We start from the raw sequence: 15,996 nt of genomic DNA, 5'->3' as shown, positions 1-15,996 counted from the left end.
GCAGACACCTTCACCGACAGTGATCATCTAAGATCATTGCTCATTGGAGGAAAGAATACATAAAATATAACTTATATATAACAATAGATGCGAATAATAAGGATAATTAATAATTGTTTTTCCATCTCTCTCTCTCTCTCTCTCTCTCTCTCTCTCTCTCTCTCTCTCTCTCTTTTTCTTCTCTTTCTCTCTGTCTGGTTAAACATGCTTTTGAGGTACCATTGACAAGTAATCCTGTTCCTTTCTTCTTCTAGTATGCTTCATACTTCTGGATGGAGTTGTTTTCAACTGGAGACCAGCTGAGGATGGTTTTACATGAACAGCCTAGAGATCCATGAAGTTCCCTTTTGACTGTGTTTTCCTCAAGGTCTCGTCCCCATGCCATCCTAGAAAGTTTTTCCTTGCCCCATTTGCCACTGGCTTGCTCATTATAGAGAAACGTATAATGCACTAACATATACATAATAATTGTATAACCTCTGTAAAGCTGCTTTGGAACAATATCCATTAGAAGTGCTATATAAATATAACTGAATGGAAACACCTAAATGCTCCAGACCGAGGAAACTGCTCACACTAGGGCTTTTATGGAGGTAGTCACACTTGCTAATGAGCAATTAATCAAGGCACTGGCTGCTACAAAACCTCTCTAATCCTAAGGAAGCAGTAAATGTATACTTAGTTTGTCACACATGGGTTCTCCATTTCAGCTTGATTTTTGTAAATATAATAATGTAATTGTGTTATCTGATATGTTTTGTTGTTCTTGTTTGTATTTACCTAATTTTAAAAGCTGCTAAGAACCATATCATTTTTATTATGTGCTGATATGTAAAACTATATAACTCTAATAGTGTACTTTCTTTTTCCCATGACTGTATATTAATAATTGTGTGATATTAATTTTATTTAATTTAACACAGTTTTCTCTACAATAATCAAATACAAAATACAAGCATCTTGTAATTAGACATATGTCTAATATACAATCATATCTATTCATGTAACCCTATCCTAATACATCAAAAATACTGTCCACTGAGTTTTTTAAATAGTCAACTAAACTAAGAACCTTGATTAACATACCTTAATTAATGTACCTTTTATACCTCATATAAAATTTTAGGCAACTACTTTATGCCTCAAACAATGTGTTGGGTTAAAGTCAGCACAATGTTCCTTTAGAATATTTAATAGACATTAGGACAGTGTTCACATTCACATGTTCAAACTGCACATATTCAACAGAGATTTGAGAATTACATTACCAGAAAGACTACAGGAACTGAAAAACTGCTCTTTAGGGCATACACAGTGGGCACAGGGGCACTGAAACAGGACAACTGGGGTGGAAAAAGATGTTTTACTGTCCCGATTTGGTAAGGCTGTATTTGCTGAAGCCTCAGAAGTTTTTTTTTTGGCTGACAGATTGCAACCTAACGTACCCTTCTTTTGTTATAGCTGATCCACCTCAAGGTTGCATTCTAAAACACTTTTCCACTCATCATTGTTGTAAAGAATGGTAATTTGAGTTACTGAAGATATGCTGTCAGCTTAAACCAGTTTGGTAATTTTCCTCTAACTTTATGACAATAGCACTGTCAAAACATATCTTTCAATCTTTCAAAACAGTTCACATATTTGTCTATTTGTGTGTGTGTGTGTGTGTGTGTGTGTGTGTGTGTGTGTGTGTGTGTGTGTGTGTGTGTGTGTGTGTGTGTGCACATGCATATGCTATTTTGTTAGTTTAAAGATGCCATGAGTGTATTTGTTTAACAGTTTACATTTTTGTTAAACTTCTTTTTATTATTAATATTATTATTATTATTTGTTTTATTTCTAAATATGAATTTGGTTTTGTTTCTTTGTTCAGTGTACACTTTGATGAGAAACAATGATATTTAATAATGTGTAATGAGCTAGTGTAATATCAAACAAGGGCATATGTAAAAGTCAGTGTTCTCTCCTTATACTCTCTAGTTTTTAAATGGCAGTAACGGCATTAGATAAACATTTTGCTGGTAAACTTACTTAAAAAAAAAATTCACCTTTTTGTGAAGGATTACTGGTGCTGAGTTTCATTCTCGACTATGAAATATAAAGTGCTATAGTTTAACACAACAAAACTTTATTAGTCTTTAGTTTTTAAATGAACAGTATAAAATTGCCAAGGTCTTTTAAATATAAGTATCCTGCAAAATTCTAGGATTATTTCTAACTGTCTCCTTAAGTGTGATTTTAAGTATTAGGTGTGTATATTAATAATGAGTTCTTCTTTAAACATGTAGCATATAATAAACATTTTTCTCATTAACAAATAAGAAAGTACTTAAGTTTTGGAGTATTTATGTGTGGCACATGCTTGTAAGTAAACAGATTTAGAAATGAAGTAGAAAAATCTTGAATTTAAAATCTTGCTTGGAATTGAATTTATTAGGATGAATTAAGATGATTTTTTTTTATTCTACATACCCAGAGTTTCCATAGTCATTTTTTCCTCATAAAAGTATAAAGAAGGTAATTATTATAACAAAAAGCATGTTTGCTTGATTAATTTTTTAAGATGTCTATAAATTTTTTTTTAACTAAGCCGAGCAGGTGTGCCAGTACTCTATTATGTTAGCAGATATTGGGCAATGCTGTTAAACATAACCCATGGATTCGGGAAAGGATTCAAGGAAGTTTTTGCAATTAATTCCTGTCAGGTCATAAACGTTGTTGAGGAAATGTCGGTGAATACTTCGCCACTTCACCCTTGTTTTTTGGACAATATACAAAAACACCTTTGTTTGAGATCACTCCTTGCATTCAGCACGTAGGCAAAGTCTGAATGCCTATAAACTATGGAGATTTAAATAGTAATGATATCTGATATGATGCCAGAAGAGGGCAATATTTTTTTTTTTACAAGGAATAATAACCAGAATATTCTTAGAAAGTACTTCTTATGTAAAATGCAGAATAGATAAAAAAAATGGTTATTTTAGTTAAGTTTAAGCTTAATGAAAGGAATGTACAGTGAGTAATTGGAGAATCAGTTAGTATTCGATAATAAAATTATTATTATTTATTGAACTTTTTCAAAACATTTTAAGAAATGATTTTTACAACTTGTGGCTTCATCACATTTACAATAGTGTTATTATTGAATCATTTGGAGTTGTATGGCAGTGTAGGTGCAGAGTTCATCCAGGGTTAATCCGGGTTTAATTGCTGTCTGTTTGATGATTTACAAATATAAAGGGAATTGTTTTTTTTTTTATTATTTCCTCTACAATTCACCATTTCCATACTTCCCCTAGGTTTAATTTCTGTATTTAAACCCAATCTGACAGCAACAAGGATTTATGTCACTCTTTCATTAGACTGAATTAAACTTCAGTTTGTACAAAATTTGACTTTTCAAATTGTTTCCCAACCATTATTATGCTCATATTTACAGTGAGAAATCATTTCTTTGTCGAACTATATGCATTAAAAAAGGCAAGACAACACAAACATTTTTACAGACTGTCAATCAAGTGAAACCAATTTGAACTAGACCAATGCAAAAGACTGAAACCATTTTAAGTACAAATGCTAAATTTGATTTGTCAAAAAAAAAAAAAATCAATCCTAAAGAACTTGTGGCAAACACCTCTTATGTTTACCACCTCGAAATACAGAGGAAACCTACATATCACTTTTCCAACCAACTATTGCCCTACATACTAAAAATGCACCTCAGTTCAAGGTAACTTTCAGTTCCAGGTAAAACTGGCAACTTTAAATGATCTAAACTGACCCTCCCACATCCTCATGTAATCCTATATTCCTAAGCAGCCAGCCCTATAATTTGTTTACACTAGTAATTGGTTTATTTTATTTCCTCATTACAGAAATGGTCATTATGACTCATAAGATCAGTTACACGCACTATCAACCTTTCTTCCTTTTGGTCAGTATACGTGTATAGACGTAAACCTCCTGCTTGATGCTTGGCATTGCTTTGTATACACACTCACTGGTCTTTTTATTGGTGCTGAGATACTGTTCTGCTCACCAAGGTTGTAAAGAGCACAGAGATTAATTATAATAGACTTCCTGTCATTTCATACTGACAATCTCATTATTCTTCTCTGATCTCTCTCATCAAGAATCTGTTTTACCCTGCACACTCTCCACACACATGATGCTTTTTTGTTTTGTTTCACACCATTCTGTATAAACTATAGAGACTGTTGTGATAAATTCCTAAGAGATCGGTCGAGCAGGTTCTAAATGCCTCAAACCAGCCCATCTGATATCAACATCCATGCCACGGTCAACTTCAGACTGTGAAACTGTTTCCTCATTCTGATGATTAATGTAAACATCAACTAAAGCTCTTGACCTGATTTTATGTGTTGTACTACTGCTACATGCTTTATGATTGCTTGATTTTATGTAGACATATATACTTTAAGATTTTATTTTTCCACAAACACAGTTATATACAGAATACAAAATGCAGTGAATGAAGCCCTCGACGCATTAGGCACATACCATATTTGGTAATGATCAAAAATGTAATGTGCAAATCTGCACGTTTGAGTTAAATCATGACGTTTCTCCTCCCATGTGCTCTCACTTTTTTCTGAAATCTCTTGTCAACAGCTGGCGCGTCTGCGGTAATGAGTACGTGCGAAGAAAGAAAAAAAGGTGGTTAGAAGTCTATAATGGACTGGAATGGTGTGAGCTATGTGCCGTGCAAAAACCACAGAGATAAGAGATCATGCTAGCTGACGTTCAGTGATAAAATAACCCATCACAATGAATTATTGTCATGGCCAAGAAGAAAGTGTGTGACAGTAATCAGTTACACAATTATACCATTCAAATATTAGTAAAATAATATTATAGAATATAATTCTGAATACTTACTGCATATTGTCACTAGAGATAACATAACTGTGAAATGAACCATAACCAGCAGGTTCAGGGCCAGCTTTTTCCATCCACTATCACACTACTGAACTCTACTCTACAACATTAAAACACTGTATAAACACTGAATAAACACTGTGTATAACTTATGTACAGTTATACATACAATGTACATATTACATTTTGTATATTTATATACCCCTAACTCTCTCCATATATTGTGCCTTACATGCAGCTGTGCTAATATTTTATTTATATGTATGTGTATCTATATATACAACTTACATACTGCACATCCCTGTATACTATCTCCATATAAATCTATATACTATATACTGTGCATCCTGCATAACATTTCACACATATGTATACATACATTTATTGTATTTGATTATTTAGATTTTTGCATATTTTCATTCTATACCATAGTCTTATATATATTATCTCTTATACCTTTTCAACAGTGTCTGCATATTCTTTTTCTATCTATCTATCTATCTCTATCTATCTATCTATCTATCTATCTATCTATCTATCTATCTATCTATCTATCTATCTATCTATCTATCTATCTCTCCACGAATATGTAGTAAAATCAGTTATTGGACCTCCTTTTTTATAATGTAGTATAGTTGGAAAGTTCTGCACTATAATTCGGTCTGTATATTGGAAGCTTGGATAGCATTTAAGTATCGTATAATGAATATCCCAAAACAGTAAACTCCAATTTCCTGAAATTTGTTCAATCGTTTAATACTGTTTTTAATGAAATGGCAAAAAAAATCTGTGCTTGTTGAAAAATGCTTATTTGATTAAGGATATGCGTGAATAAAAATGATATGCAGTAATAATCTGCCTAGTGAAGCTCAAGTCACTCAGTGTGTGTTGGCCAGCAAAGCCACTTGGAAATTCTCACTGGTGACATTATCAGGATTCATTATCAGTGTTTTTGTGATTGTGTAACCTCACTTTCGTCACACAGTTGTGGGTTCAAAGTTATTGCATTCTCACGTCAAGAAACTCTCACGTTTTGTTGTTGTGAATTATCTGCTTGGATTGAAAGCAGTCCAAACATCTTCTAAAAGTGTTCACAGCCTCCCTGAGGATGACCAGACATTACAGATTATTCCACGCTTTGAGAAAATCATATTTAAGCATACAATGAACATAAATATTTGGACACTTTTGATTTAGTTATTTAATATATAGGCACAACATACATAAATACATGTTCATAAAGGAATTTATGCAAAATTGTTTATTATAAGATGTTTATGGTAAAATAATTTTTTGTAGTAATGTGGCCAAATTCGCTAAGGTTTTTAGGTTACTCTGATGGAATTCCTCTCCAATTCCAAACACTTCATAATTTGTCAGTGGGATTTAAATCAGAAGTATGGCTTGGCCATGCAAGACCGTTTTGTTATATCGACTGTACGTTAAATAGGTGTTGTCTTGTTGAAATCTTCACCAATTTAGTTTCTTGTCATATTAGATCAAATTTTCTTCAAATATGCCATAATATTTGAAGAACCATTACGATAATATCTCTCCATTCATGTTTTCTTTGATGATGTGTAATACCTATTGCAGAGAATCATGTCCGTATCATAAAGCTCTCACTTCAGTAGTTCACTGTGGGTATGCTCTTCTTGGGATCATATGTGCAATCTCTTCTTTTAGATTCACCTCTCTTTTGTTATTATTATTACCAGAGAAGTTTGCCTGATGTATAGAAACGGGGGGGTGTTTGCCGTGCAATTCAATGCTAATTATTTTTGTGTGTAATTATTGATGCCTTCTTGCATGACACACCTTCTCAAAATAGATGTGCTACCATTAACCTTTCACCTAAATAGCACTTTGCACAGTTTTCCTCTGGCATTTGTATTTGCAATTCTTTTTTTAGCCTTATAATTTAAAAAAATACTAAAATAGCTAAATACTGTTTACCCTAACAATTCTTCTTATTATTATTTTTATTATTTATTGTTCTTCTTTATTATTATTTGTAAAGAAGCCATGCACAGGAAGTAGTATAAAAATAAACCTAAATAAATGTCTTAATAATAATAATTCTGCTCACTGTATTTAATTATATCTGTAATTAAAATGTATGCCTTTTTTTTAAGTCTACATTCTTACAATGACTCCAATACACTTGTACTGTACGTAAGGTGTAAAAAACAAATAAAATTAAAAAGCGCCGCACATTATCAGGCTCAGTAAGACAACATTTCCCAACAGTAATAAATCTGTCATAAAGTTTTCACACTCGATGATTCAAAACATTTTATAACAGTAATAAAAATGGTCATACTTGTTTTCATCCTGAGTTGGCTCAAGCAGGTGATTTTGAAGTTGCCACTCACCTGCCCAGCTTTGATTTTTTACTTTTTAAACTCCTTTCAAACTAAAAGCACCCAAAAGAGTAAATCCACACATTATTAATATCTGCTTACCCTGTGGGACCATTTGTATTGCAGACTAGATTTGAGAAAGTGACCCAAATTCAAACTACAGTACATGCCCCAAAGTCTGAAACTGTGTGTGTGGGGCTTGGGTGTTTGACAACAATCATAGCATGTCTTTCATGATAACTGACATAAACATTTAAAAAAAAATAATAACTTAATTTAAAATATCTATTTTAGCATGTGTCAACTTTGATAAATCTGATTCTGAAAAACCCTGGTTACATGACCAGGAAATTGTAGCTTTTGTTGCAATGCTTGTGAGAAGATTTATGTTTGAACATTGCAACATCTGAATCTGATGCTAAGATCATTTCTGGTATATCATTGTCACATTATTGTGATGTCACATTCTCCAAATGAGCAAAGGTATAGAGACATCTCATGTTTTTAGCCACATGCAGTTCTTCACCAAATTGCTACCACAATGTTGGACTAGGAAACTAGGAAATGTCTTCTAGCACGACAATGCACCTGTGAAAAAAAACTTTACAATTGCTATACAGAGAGATCTTTGAGAATGGTTAACTTTTATGCTCAATTAAAATGTCATTCAGAAATACCGGAAGTGTGTAAAGGTACAAAGGTCAGTTGGCACGAGCGTGTCATAACAGAATCATTGCTCAATAAAAACGTTCATTCGTGGCACGTGCACTGCCAGTCAAAGCTTTATAAACTGTGGATTTTTTGATAACAAAAACAATAACAAAAACAAATCAAGTCCAAGTTCCAATTAATGTCTATCATTAAAAACTGAGAATAAAGTTATAAATGATATATAGTTCCCCAGGAATTACTGTGCAACAGTAATGCAACAGTGGCACTGTAAACGAGTGCATTGTTAATGGCAAATGCACCAGTTAGGTGAAGTAGCCACTATAAGACTGAAAACCTGTATTTATCTTACACTTTATATTGCAGAATGTTAGTATCAACTGTAAAAACAAACTGTATATTATTGCATAATTATAGTTATCCAGATAAGACATTAAAAAAAGAAAATTCTTACATTTAAGCCCATGTATACCTATTTATTACTTTAATGGATAATTCTACACTATTTAACTGTTTCTTAAATTTTGATAAATGTTAATACATGAAGTGCATACATTATTGACAGGCAATGCAACTTTATTTGGAAACATTCATATTTATGAATTTTTGTGTGTAGAAAATGTAATGTTTATATAGTTAGTTCAGTCAACATGTAAATAAACTGTTTCCATAAAAAATGTCAAGGTAACCACCCCCTGAGTGTCTTCCTCCCCTTCTTCTTCTTCTTCTTCTTCTTTTTCTTCTTCTTCTTCTCCTTCTCCTTCTTTTTTTCTTCTTTCAGCTGCTCCCATTAGGGGCGCCACAGCGCATCATCAGTCTCTATACTCTGAGTGTGAATGAAATGGAGGTGAAACTATAACAGCCCCATCTAGTGGTCAATATTAATTTCTGCAAAATACAGACAAATGCTTGCACAAACATGACCAAATAAAACAAATTAAAACTACTGCAGAACAATTGTAATGTAACACATTCCCACTCCCAATATTTAGTTATACAAATCACTGACATGTATTTGGAGAGAGTAAAGGAACAGCTGGAAACGATTAGGGGTAATTCCATTTTCCATTTGTTTTCAGATGCAGGTCAAATGCAAAAACCGATCGGGATGCATAATTGCAAAAACTATGCACAATCAACAAATGTACAAAATATATTTGCACAATCAGTGCACCTGGTAACCCACATGGAGTCTGTAAGTGGCCGCCAATCAAGTACAGTATATATAATAAAAAATATTCCAGATTTTAATCCTTATTTTTCTATTTTTCATTGCATAAAACATCTTCTTCTTCTTCTTCTTCTTCTTCTTCTTCTTCTTTCGGCTGCTCCCTTTAGGGGTCGCTACAGCAGATCATCCCTCTCCATACCCCCCTGTCCTCTACATCTGCCTCTTTCAATCCAACTACCTGCATGTCTTCCTTCACCACATCCATAAACCGCCTCCTTTGCCTTCCTCTTTTCCTCCTTCCTGCTGCTACATCACCTTGTACTCCTGCCTACTTTTCTTAATACTCTGTCTAACCCTATCAGAACCTCTTTTCACCTCCACTACACTCTTCCTAAACTCTTCCTTCAGAATCACCCCTACACCATTTCTCTTTCCATCCTCACTATGAAAGAACAGTTTAAACCCCTTCCAATGTTCTTGGCCTTATTCCCTTTTCACTTGGTCTCCTGAACACACAACATATCTACCTTTCTTCTCTCCATCATATCAGCTACCTCTTTCCCTTTACCAGTCATAGTAACAACATTTAAAGTACAGACACTATCCTCCACTCTCCTCCACTTCTTCTTTCCCTGCTGTCTCTGTAGACGTCTTCCTCCTCTCCTTCTCTTCCTTCGGCCAACAGTAGTCCAATTTTTACTGATACCCTGTTGGCTAACAATAGCTGTGGCGGTCGTTGGTAACCCGGGCCTCGACCTATCCGGTATAAATTAATGATTTGTGATCCACATATTTGATTTGCCACATGTTTAGTGCTGGATGCCCTTCGTAACGCAACCCTTCCCATTTATGCAGGCATTAAGAGTGCACTGGCTTGTGCAACCCTAATGGCTGGAAAAAATGTTTTATTGTGTAAAACATCTAGATCACTTTATTCCTTCAGAGACCCACACTTTATATATAGCCACTCTTTGGTTACTATGGTTACTATGAGTAGAAAAGTAGCACAGAATGCACAGCATGCCAAATACTTTGAGGCACATGAGCTACATGCACATGAACAGCAGAATACCACGTACTGCCAACCAAGAACAGACTCACAGCAGCTAGACAGATGCAAACAAACAAAAAAAACCCTGAAGCCCTAAATTAGGCTTGGCCCATGATGTGGTCTATTGTAGTTTGGCATTTTCTGTTCCAAGATGCTTTTTTCATTGCTATTGTTCTTTTTGTGCAAATTAGATCACATAATACGATAAGGTGCCATGCAAATCATTATAATTACTGTGTAATATCAGTAGTCACGCAGAACACCGGAGGTTTTTTGTACAATTACGGCCTGCCGACTTTCCCATAAAAAAAGTAAACACATCTCTGAACAGTACTTTTTATTTCAATGCAAATGGAACAAAATTCAGATTCAATTCAGATTCAATTCAGATGTTCGGATATCATTCGTGGTGTGAGACGAAAAAAATATTCAGAAGGAATAAAAAACCTCCATATTTTTACTCAAAAATGACAAAATTGTTAGCTTTTTAAAAAAAAAAATTGGAATGGTAAAAATGGCACCGTTCTCTATGGTCACCATATCCATCGGGTCACTATATCACGCATAGTCACTGGTGACTTGATTCGATTCATTTTATAATACTAACTAAGGAGTACTATAACCTCCCCTGAACACACACTGTATCTGTAAGTGCAGTATAAGCTCACGGTTAACGTGCGGTCACTGTGTTGTAACTGTAAGTGCAGTGCGATCGAAAGCATTTAATCGATTGTAAAGACCGAACCCTAGAACGAATCTAATCACATCAACGCGTTGTCCGCGACACAAGTCATGAATTTGGTGATAATCAGAAAACGGCAGCAGTTTTTTTTCTACTTTGAAAGTTGCATCAACAGAACTGTGTTTCAAGACAACTTTTACACTCGGACAATTAGTCATTATTATGCTTCTACGCATGCGCAGAATCTTACTTCCGGGCTTCTGAGGATACGAACGTTACAATTAGACGCTATTCATTATGCCAGGGTTGGGCAATTAATTTCTTTAGGGGGCCACATGAAAAATCTGAACTGTGTTAGAGGGCCGAACCAATGATAACTTGAAATTAATTCTGCTCAATATTATTTTTCTCCCATTGTAGAAAGCAGTAAATTATATATTTTGATAAGCTGCTAGTAAGTAAAGTAATAAAGCGAGTGAAGCAAGTAATAAACAGTTTAAAACAAAAAATAATTTTTTCATTTTATTTGTAACTTGTTAATCTTCACAAATACTAAAAAGGTGTTTTGCAGTATGTTAAAGATAAGCAACTGAACAAAAAGCAATAAGTGCTTTTGATGTTTTTAGTTTGGTTCAGTGAGAAAAATCCAGTCTGTCTTGGGCTTGAACAAGTGCACTGAAATCTGTCTGAATGTCTGAGGTGGCTATGGGAAGGACAGCTGAGAGGTGATCATCAGTTATAGAGGATCTGTATCTGGATTTGCAAAGTTTTTTAAGAAGCGTTTGTTGAGTTTGCAGCTTGGCTAGCAAAGCCTCTGACTCCTTTGCGTGTTCTTCGTCAGATAAGCTCTTAAATTTCTCCTCGTGTTAGGTCACGTAGTGGCGATTCAGTTTGTAATCCTTAAACACAGCGGCTTGTGTACCACACACTAGGCACACGGCTTTCCCTTTGACTTCTGTAAAGAAATATTTATGTCTTGTTAAAAACGCGGCATTCGGAATCAACTTTTCTTTTTTTAATATGAGCCGACATTTTTCTTTTGGGGGGGGGGAGAACGGGTTAGCTGACTAGCATCACCTGTCGCTGACAGACAAAGATACGCGCAGCCATACGTAAATAATACGTCATTGTTTTTTAAAATAAAAGCAACACGGTTGTATTGCATGCACAGCATAAATACTTGTTCATTTGTGTTTATGACTGACATACCGCGGGCCGGACAGGGTTGCCCAAAGGCCGTATGTGGCCCGCGGGTTGTAAAATGCCCAGGTCTGCCTTATGCAGTACTAAAAGGAAACACCATTTTGGTTGTGCTAATGCCAGCTAAGAACTGAAATCTCTTGTTTGCTGTTTAGGGTTATTAAGTTAAGAGTGCAAAGATATTAATAAAGACATGACATGCCAAGTTGATTTATGTTTCCCTGCTCTAATTATTTATTTTATCTGCGTTTCAGTGAGACACAGGATCTTGAATACCGGGCACCACCTAGTGGTTAGAACCAGTATACAGTTGTGTTCAAAATTATTCAACCCCCACTGAAATTGATTGTTTTGGTCGGTTTGACATTGATTATGATCATTCACTCATCCTGCTTACAATTAAATCAAAGAGGCACGTGTAGGTCAGACAAATATAACAACATTTATAATGAAATAACCACAAATGTCTTTTCTGAGCTCACATCATTATCAGTTTTATTCAACCCCCAAGTGACATTCAATCTTAGTACTTAGTACAACATCCTTTTACAGTTATAACAGCTTTTAAACGTGAAGCATAGCTTGACACAAGTGTCTTGCAGCGATCTACGGGTATTTTCGCCCATTCATCATGGGCAAAAGCCTCCAGTTCAGTCACATTCTTAGGCTTGCGCACTGCAACTGCTTTCTTTAAGTCCCACCAGAGGTTCTCAATCGGATTTAAGTCTGGTGACTGCGATGGCCACTTCAAAATGTTCCAGCCTTTAATCTGCAACCATGCTCTAGTGGACTTGGAGGTATGCTTGGGATCATTGTCCTGTTGAAAGGTCCAACGTCTTCCAAGCCTCAGGTTTGTGACGGACTGCATCACATTGTCATCCAATATCTCCTGGTACTGAAGAGAATTCATGGTACCTTGCACACGCTGAAGCTTCCCAGTACCTGCAGAAGCAAAACAGCCCCAAAGCATGATTGACCCCCCGCCATGCTTCACAGTAGGCAAGGTGTTCTTTTCTTCATAGGCCTTGTTCTTCCTCCTCCAAACATAGCGTTGATCCATGGGCCCAAACAGTTCTAATTTTGTTTCATCAGTCCACAGAACACTATCCCAAAACTTCTGTGGTTTGTCCACATGACTTTTGGCATACTGCAGTCGACTCTTCTTATTCTTTGGGGACAGCAAGGGGGTGCGCCTGGGAGTTCTGGCATGGAGGCCTTCATTACGCAGGGTGCGCCGTATTGTCTGAGCAGAAACTTCAGTACCCACATCTGACAAATCTTTTCTCAGTTCCTCAGCAGTCACACGGGACTTTTCTCCACTCTACGCTTCAGGTAGCGCACAGCAGTCAGTCAGCATCTTCTTTCTGCCACGACCAGGTAGCGTTTCAACAGTGCCCTTTGCCTTGAATTTGCGAATGATGCTTCCTATGGTGTCTCTTGGTATGTTTAACATCTTTGCAATCTTCTTATAGCCATTGCCCTTCCTGTGAAGAGTAATCACCTGTTCTCTTGTCTTCCTGGACCATTCTCTTGACCTCACCATGTTTGTAACCACACCAGTAAATGTCTAGAAGGAGCTGAGTATCACAGTCATTTTAAAGCTGCCTAATTGGTGCTTATTAGGCTTTATTGCTGCTCCCTGATATCCACAGGTGTTTTCAATACCTGATTGAAAACACTTCATTGAACCTCTGTTCTTCAGAGTGGTAGTCTTTAAGGGGTTGAATAATTATGTCAATGAAGAATTCACAAAAGAAACATTTACTACTGTATTACAAAACTAATTGATGTCATTTTAGTTGCATATGGTTCTTTAAGAAGTCCTTGTAGGATTTCATTCTGAATACAATTACAAATGTACACTAAATTCCCTAAAACCATTTACAGCATTGGGGGTTGATGTTTTAGCTGAGAGATTTTTACTTTGTTACTTTTTTTTTTTCATTTTAAATGAAAGTCTCTTTCCCAGAAAACAATGATTTCAGTACATATTTCCTCATATGATGTGGAGTTAAGGCTTCAGAAAGCCAATGAATATCAAAGAATAAAAATAAAAATGGTACAACCATGATGCTGGATACAGTGAGATAACTGTGACTACTCATTTAAAACAATCATTATCTAGATGAACTCTACAGAGACCCCGAAGAGAACCACCATCCTGTTGGTTTGGAGAAAAAAACTTTGGAAAAGAAAGAGCATCAGTGGAGAAGGAAGTGTAAAAGAGATGGAGTTAAAAAAGGAGAATGTCACCTCCAGTTCAAATTGGGATGCTGTTAAATAAATTTGTGAAATATACATACAGAATTTTCTAATTGCACTTTTACAATGTATGGCACATTGTATCTCTTGTATTGAAAATACACAGAGTCAAAGCAACACAAGTAGGGGTAGACAAATTGAAATACTTTTTTAAACTGTATGCCCACACTAACAGACACTAACTGGTCTGTTACTCGATTATCTGTAGAATAATTTGTATTATGTATATTTTTTGTAACTTTAAAAATCTTCTGTTTAACTAAATAGTGTCATGGCTCACTTGTTGACACTCCATCACCTTTGTTTCTTGGTAGATCCTGGGTATAATTTCACATAGGGGGTCTAGTGGTCTTCGTGCTCTCCCCTTAAACATTCCCTTACAGTATATCATTTGTTTATGCACGACTGTTGCACACCTGAACTAAAAACTTTAAAAAGGTCTACCACAGTTCAGTTGTGTTGTCTTTCTTTGATAAAATAGTTTACTGTTATTGTCTATTTCATGTATTTTATAGGACTTTATTAAATTCCAATAATTATTTAAATACAGTGGAACCTCGATACTCGTGACCTTGACACTAGTTCGCAACTTTTCATTTGGAATCGGACTAAGAGTAACTCATGAAATATCTGATAGTTGGCTAAAAGCCGCGAGTGGCTCAAAGGTTAGAGAGTTTGTACTAATAAATTACATAAAAATGTTTGAAAAACTATTTTATTATTGTATTATTCATTTAAAGTAGTAAATAAAACATTTATGACAAGTAATTCACAATTTCTGTTGAGTTTACAGTACAGTACATGTACAATTGCCCTTGAAAAAGGAATCAAAAGGAGAGTCAAAACCACACGACTTTTTGTTATTTGCAAGGAGTCATAGAACGTAACCCCCGCGAGTATCGAGGTTGCATTGTCTTTCTTTTTCATGTGTAATTTTACAAAAGTGCACTTTGACTTATACATTGTGCATGCACTAAAAGATGTTTTTAAGTCACTGTAAGTTTTAGTCATTTTTTGTTATTTGTTTTACCAAATTACAAAACACTTTTGTATTGTGGTTAGTTAACCTAAACCTTTTAATGTTCCACTATACTTAATTGATAATTGATTATTTTGTTTTTGCATTTGTTATTTTGTTTTCGGATTTTTTATTTTGTTTTTGGATTTGTTATTTTGCTTTCGGATTTTTTATTTTGTTTTTGGATTTGTTATTTTGCTTTGGATTTTTATTTTGTTTTTGGATTTGTTATTTTGCTTTCGGATTTTTTTATTTTGTTTTTTAATTTGTTATTTTGTTTTTAATTTGTTATTTTGTTTTTAATTTGTTATTTTGTTTTCGGATTTGTTAGTGTTTTCTGATCTGTTAATTTGTTTTGCGATTTGGTAATGTGTTTTGCACTTCTCGGCCACCGTATTAACTACTATGTTCTACGTTCTATAACACTCTGTAGCTGAGGAGTACTATACCTCCCCCTAAACACACACTGCAGCTGTAAATGTCAGCGCATTGCGACTGGAAGCGTTTAATCGATTGGAAAGTCAGAAATAAAGAGTTCAGATCTCAGCTGTGGAATTAAGTAAAAAAAAAAAAAAAAAATTTCACGCCTGCCCCATGCACGCCTTATACAGATGCTCATCATCCGTGATGATATAATATCCAGAAAGAATAGAACGTCCACATTTTCACTTAAAAATA

The sequence above is a fragment of the Silurus meridionalis genome, chromosome 14 (assembly GCF_014805685.1).
Source record: "Silurus meridionalis isolate SWU-2019-XX chromosome 14, ASM1480568v1, whole genome shotgun sequence".
Taxonomy (NCBI): Eukaryota; Metazoa; Chordata; class Actinopteri; order Siluriformes; family Siluridae; genus Silurus; species Silurus meridionalis.
This window is presented reverse-complemented; position numbering follows the sequence as displayed.